This window comes from Sylvia atricapilla, chromosome Z (assembly GCF_009819655.1).
Source record: "Sylvia atricapilla isolate bSylAtr1 chromosome Z, bSylAtr1.pri, whole genome shotgun sequence".
NCBI classification, from domain to species: domain Eukaryota; kingdom Metazoa; phylum Chordata; class Aves; order Passeriformes; family Sylviidae; genus Sylvia; species Sylvia atricapilla.
In genome coordinates this window covers 213,073-219,764 of record NC_089174.1, presented here as the reverse complement: position 1 = coordinate 219,764, position 6,692 = coordinate 213,073, and positions in this window count along the sequence as shown.

Sequence of the window (6,692 nt, the reverse complement as noted above, 5' to 3'; positions counted from 1 at the left end):
TAATTCAGTGAAAAAATAGGACCTTATAGAGAGTGTAACACCCAATTTGAGGGCCCCAATGTGGGCTTGGGTCCTATCTGGATCCATTCACATTTTCCCTCCTTCCTCCCACACACCCATCCCTCCATGCAGCTGGAGTCACCCGCTTCTCTGCATTCTGGCAGTGAAGCCTGGGTGATTTGAGCAGCGCCTGCTCCTGTGGCTGAGGAGATCAAAGCTACCATGTGCCAGGTCCTCACTGCATCAGCTATTAGCTCAAACTGCCATCAGTTCTCATTTGAGCTAACACAAATTACGGCAGCTGGAAAATTACCCAGCCATAAATCACCACTGCTTGCTTGTCAACTATCAGTTCTCCAGTTTGATGCAGAGAATTCTCCCCTTCTCCTCACCAGCTTTCCACCTTTTCTAAATTTAAAACAACCAAACTTGGCAGGAGATATGTCCTGTATTTAGTTAGAATAAATGTTTTTCTAATGTTGTTGAGCAGTCTGGCAGGTTAATTAGTTCTCTGAGGTTACTGCTCTGAGGTTCCTGGAGAACAAAGTTTGATTGGTAAGGGAGACACCATGAATTTTAAACCAACTAAAACCATTAAGGATGAGCAGGAAACCCCAAGATTTTGCAAAAAACAAAACAAAACAAAACAAAAACAAAAACAATAAACCAACCGAGGAAAAAGAGAAAAAAGGTGTGACACAGACAGGGGCTCATGCCTCCCCATGTCCCCAGGAACAGCAACCTTAAAAGCAACAAGTAACCACCAACCTTCAGGTAAATAACAAAAGTTACTCAGAACCAGTAAGCCTGTTACACTGCAATTGAGCCTTTCCACTTCCCAGCAGTGATAGGCAATAATTAATCAGTAGCAAACACTCTAATGGGAATTTCTTCCTTGTTCCAGCAACTAGACTCTTTCAGCCAAGATGTCTGTCCCAGTGCAGCACAACTCTTTAACGGAAAGAGCAGGAGGAAATCTGGGAGTCATTCAGGGCTGGAATAAGAGTGACGTAAGAAGCAGAGAAACCTGGTTCCATGTGTCCTGCAGCAAGATCTTGAGGAGCTGGGTTACTGGATCACACTGGTGTGGGGTTTTCTCCCCAGAGAGCAGGTGTCTGAAGGCTGGTCACCTCTGGTTAGTATGTAAGGAGCATTGTATGTAGTACACAGGAACAGGGGTTTAAAGTTATTAACAATGTGGGAAGGCACCCTGTGCTCCCTGAAGGATACCAGCATTGGGCCAGGAAAGCATGCCTGGGCTTACAAACCACACACTGAGGTACCCGTCATGCAGAGAGGGACCTGGAGATAAAAAACACCCACTGGGTTTGATCCACATGCTATAGATCTGTTCAGGGGCTCAGAAATCTTCCCTAGGGTTGAGTGAGGAATCTGGGGGCAAAAAGGCATCCTCCTCCCTACATCATCCAACACAGTGCTGTTCTACAGGTTCTGCAGTTCTCTGTGCCCACAGCCACCCCAGTCAGCCCTTTCACAAGCTTCAAACACAATACAGACAGTCTGCCCCAGCCACAGCACCAGGCCACTGTGTGACAGCAGAGGAGCTGAACAGAACATATATCCTGAGAGCCTCTCCTGGGCAATTACGGGCTGGCCACCCGGCAGGGACAGGCTTGTCCTTCCATCTCTGAGGGACAAACACTGAAACTAGGGGACAGGGGCCACCCTCCTGGTTTCATACCCAAGGCACAGAAAAAACCCCAACTGTTGGGAAGATAATAGGCTCTAATCCCCTGCTTTAAATGTCCCAATTCACCACGAAACCTCTTGCTCTCAAAGCACAGGACAAGTTGTTACTGCACCTGCAGCATCAGAGTCCTGCTGTTTTCCAGACAGCATTTATTTGCCAGCCCTTGGGGAGGTACATGGTCTGTGGAAAACAACAGACATGCTGTGACAGCAGCATCACAGCCTAGGGGCACACCACAGCACAGCCACCATCCTGCCCAGAGACACTCCGTGCCCCAGGAGAGCCTCAGGAGCCAGCTCACACCTTACAGATAACCACACAGCCCACGTCTGCCCAGAAAACCTCTACCCCAAGTCAATGGCACAATTACTGCCATAAATGCTTCCCCTTTCTCCCTCTGCCCTCAGAGAGCGGAAGTTCAGAAATTGTGGATTGTTTAACTCATATTTTCCTGCTGTTTGGGATCCAGGAGCAGCAGAGACTCCAGACAACAATGTAGGACACTTCTTTTCCCAGTTGCCTCTTCAGCATACCTGAAAGCCCTAACAATCCCAGAAAATCACGCTTTGCTGCTTAACTACCCTCAGCTGCACAGTCAACACCAGTTCCCTCAGTTCTCTTTCTCACTGATGCTAGCGGATCTCCCCAGCCTGTCCTGCAAGAAGCTGCCCATGCATCCCCTGAGACACGTGCTAGACCTGCTTCTCCTCTACCTCTGCTTCAGCTTCCCCAGTCTCCATAGGCTTCTTCTCACAGTATGAGCTCACCCTGCAGGGCACAGAGGATGACGGGCAGCTGCTTTGGATAAAGCATCTGTTTTTTTCCTTTCTTCCTTCTTAACCAAAGCTTTCCTGCAGATGCAGCCTCCAAAGGAGGTGTTTGGAGAGGAGACAGGAGGAAGCTGGAAGCTAGCTGAGGCTGCGTGGAGAGCAAGGAATCACAGTCACCTGCATGACCCCACAGCCCTGAGTCTGGCAGCCTCTCACTGCCATCCCACCCACACCTGTGCCAGGGGGATGCCTGGACAGATGCAGTCATATCACCCTCCTTGAACATCACAGGAGCCTTGCAAAGATAACAGTGCTTCTCTTTCTATTCACAGACCACTTCCAGTAAGAAACCCAGAGGGACTCTCCTGCTGCTGCCTGGGAGAACCAGAAAACCTCTACTAGCTGCATCCCACATTGTCCATGGCATATGGATGACTGGTCTAGAAAGAGTAGCTGTAACAGGCAGGATGGAGATCATCCTAAGACACCCAGTGCCAGCAACAGTAGGAAATTTGCTAGAAAATTACCCCATGCTAAGCTCAGGGAAAACCACACTTTGGCCCCTTCCATTCTGATAGATTGCCTCTTAATTGAGATAAAGTCTAACCCAAGTGCACATCCAGGCCGTACAAATTAACAGCATGAGCAGCATCTGTCAGATGAGCTAAGTGCAGCCACAGGTTCTGGAGTTTGGGAAAACTACTTCCTGCTGGTCACCACTCCTCCAAAGTCACAGTATTTCCCTACAACCCCTCCGAAAATGCTCAGATGTTACTCACACTGGTATTGCAGAAAACCCCTAAGGAAGAGGCAGGGCTGCAGCAGGCCCGGGGGCTCAGGACAGTCGTGGGAAGAGGTCTCCAGGCAGATGGAATCTCTTATTGAGCCAACCAAAACAGCCAGGACAGCCAGTTCCGGGATGCCCTTCCCAGGTCTATTCCACTGGCCAGGCTCTGGCCTATCAATCCCACCTGCTCAGAGACACCAAGCTCTAGCTTTTCCTGCAAAGTCATTCCTATCTGCCTTCTAAACAGTTTCTTTGGTTTATGTCTTTTTACCTGCAACCATCATGCATTGGGACGAGCATTTCTGAGGTGCTGACATCCCACTGAGAGCTCCAGCGCAGTCTGGAGCATCAGCTCTCGATCCACACACTGGGATTCCCTGTATTGCCTTTCTTCAGGAGTTGCAGCCTGCTCAAGAGCTAGTTGTGTATTGTCTCTTCTCTATTACCAGAGGAAGATAAACATCCACTGGACGATGTCACAACACCAGTGCTGTCACAGGGTCCTAAAGAGCAACTTGAGTCTCTATCCCGGGACGGTGGGGCTGTGAGGGCGCTGAGGGAGTGGCGAAGGGACGGGCTCTCCTTCGGATATCCAGGACTGTTTATTCAGGAACACAAACAGAAAGAGCACAGGAGTCCAGGGATGCAAAACAGAGCTTCAGGGACGAGAACGAAGAGGGGGCCAAGGGCACTGGGCTATACACAACACAAATGGGGCGGATCTGAGGGTGAAGGTTTAATAGGGACAGGGAAACGTAGTGCAGAAAGGAGAACAGGAACCAGGGGAACCAAGACGGTACCAAGGGTGGAACACTGTGGGACACAAGACAGAGCCAGGGGGATTCAGGGGAAAGAAGAACATTCTAGGAGGGGTGCATATATGGTGAATGAGGTCTGAACAGGATGACATAATCTTAACAAACAAACAGAACAACAAAACGTTAAGAGATATTAACAAGTGGCTGCAAAGGCCCATGGTAGGAAGGTTTTCCTCACCCTAATCTGTAGGGGTGTTCTTGCCTGTTTGCATTGGCCCCTTCAGGATTGAGGTATAGCCACCCTGGTGGTAGCCCCTGGGCCTCCACAGATATAAAAAGAGAATTCTTCTTGCCTAGACTCTAAAAACCTTTTGCCAGGGCACCCAGGACTTTTCATCTACTGCTCAGCTTGTCAAAGAGCAGGAGGGAAACAAATCCAGAGAATATGAGAGATACATGTACATGTCTGATTAACCCATCTTTCTGTGATAAATAAAGCAGCCCAAGTTTCCTGTTATCTCTGTCCCTGTAATAAATCTCCCAGTTTTACCGTTTTGTGATAGAAAACATTTAAGAGCTTTCCCCAAGTTGCAAATAGAACACAAATTACCTTGGGTAAACTCTGCAGACACTAATGTTATCTATAAAATCCTGGCACTAATGATTTCACAGAAAGTCTGAGGGCTCCCTTGTTTGTCTGAACAAAGCTAATTAGTGTGTGCAGCCTGTAACAGAGGCATCAAGATGAGGAAGATGAAGCACCAAAGTGAGAACTCCTGAATTGTAGCTACTTGGGATACCAGAACAGATGGTGACCCTGACCTAAAGTTTTTGGCTGGGGCCTGTAGCAGCTCTACAGTAGCAGCAGCAGCAAATACCACACACACATTAAGGTCCACTAATAACAGTTTGAGAACAATCAATTTAACTTCATGGCTTTGGCTCTGGACTACTGGCAAGCTTCAGAAACTATTCAACTCACTTTCTATGTTTTAGCTCAGTAGTAATCACAGTAAACGCACCATAAATACAATTTTACAACCCATTTTACTTTGCCTCTTCTGAAATGTGTATTTATTAATCTGGCAAAATTTCGTGCTGGGAGTTTATGGCAATTGTAGCTCCAAGTTCGCTCATGAATTAATTTCCCTTTGAACAAGTAAAATTTAAAAGCAGCTTCATGTAATGCAAGTATCCAATAACTCCCCCCAACTTTAAATATAACATTTAATAGGAAGGGCCTATATAAACAGAGCAGCATCAATTCCAAGAGCACGAAATCTCTAATACATTGTTGCTCTTGAATCAGCTTATAACCAACCACAACCTGATTTCTCTGACAGCAATGCTGTTTGTAGGCAAGTCCGCGGACGGCTGGGACAAGGAATTCTGCCAATCTGTATATTCTAGAACATGTGGGTTTATTGCAAGGGCCGTGGGTAAAAGGGCCTTGCCTCCAGCCACCAGCCTGGGCTGGAGGGGAGTCCCAAAGAGAGAGGGAGAGAGAACAGCCGGGTGAGAGCTGAGAGAGAAGGGAGAGAGAGAGCAAAGGGCAGGGGAGAGAGCAGGAGAGAGCGAGAGTAGGGGGAAGAGGAAGGGGAAGAGCGAGGTCCTTGCTACAATACATTATATCTCCTATTGTGATGAATATTCTAATTTACAGTGACCAACCAACACAAGACACAAAATCCTATAGAATCTACATACAGCCTCTAAGAACTACTATATTACCATACTGTGTTATATTTTAAACTCTAAAAACTACTCTTTAAACTTCTGTTTTGCTACATTGACCTTTGGATCCCTTAGCCAGCAGAAAGGGTTCTGCTCAATCAAAAGGGATTCTCCTTCAGCTAACTAGACCATTGTTTTCAAGTTATATAGTAACTAAGACTTAGTATCCTACAACTCAAAGTAAGCTTTCATTTCTATCCCCGTTATAGGTTTCATATTTTCAGAATCTTTTGCTAAGCAATCATATTTATAAGGTTTCCCTGATTCATCTTCCCCAAGAGCTGTTGTTTTCCACCTCTGTAAGGGAACAGAAGGGAAACAGAGATTTTGTTCGTAGGAGGGGAAAATAGCTGCCAGGCCAAGTTGCCATCAAGAGCATATCTGAACTTCATTGGGAATTATGTTTACTGTAGCCAGCTCCTCCTGGTACACCAATGCTTCACACTTTTGAAGTTGTCTAAAACTTCATTTTTATGCCACACACAGCACTGTTCAAAAGATGTGGCCTGGCAGTCATCCCACCTGAACCAGGTGATCTGTCCCAATATTTCAACAACCTGGAAGGAAAACTACGCACAGAGGTGAGACTTGAAAACCTCACAGAAAAGGTTACATTATCAAAAGGATAATAAGCATTAACTGCAGTTACCTCTTGTTTATTTGACTATGAAAAGATACAGAGTCTTGTTAAATTGTGGGTTTAGATGCTGAAAAGTAGCTTCCAGTGATGAATGTTTCCATATGCCATTTAATAAGCTTTGAGTATTTCAGCCATTAATCTGAGTGAATATCCCCCTACTCATCTCCAACAGCATCTGTAACGCAGCCATTGGAATTACACGTCTGCAGTGACTCTGCTCAGTTTCCAGGCCAATGCAAGATTTTGGAGAGCCTCTTTAAAACTTTGACATTCCTGAGAGAAGTATCTTAAT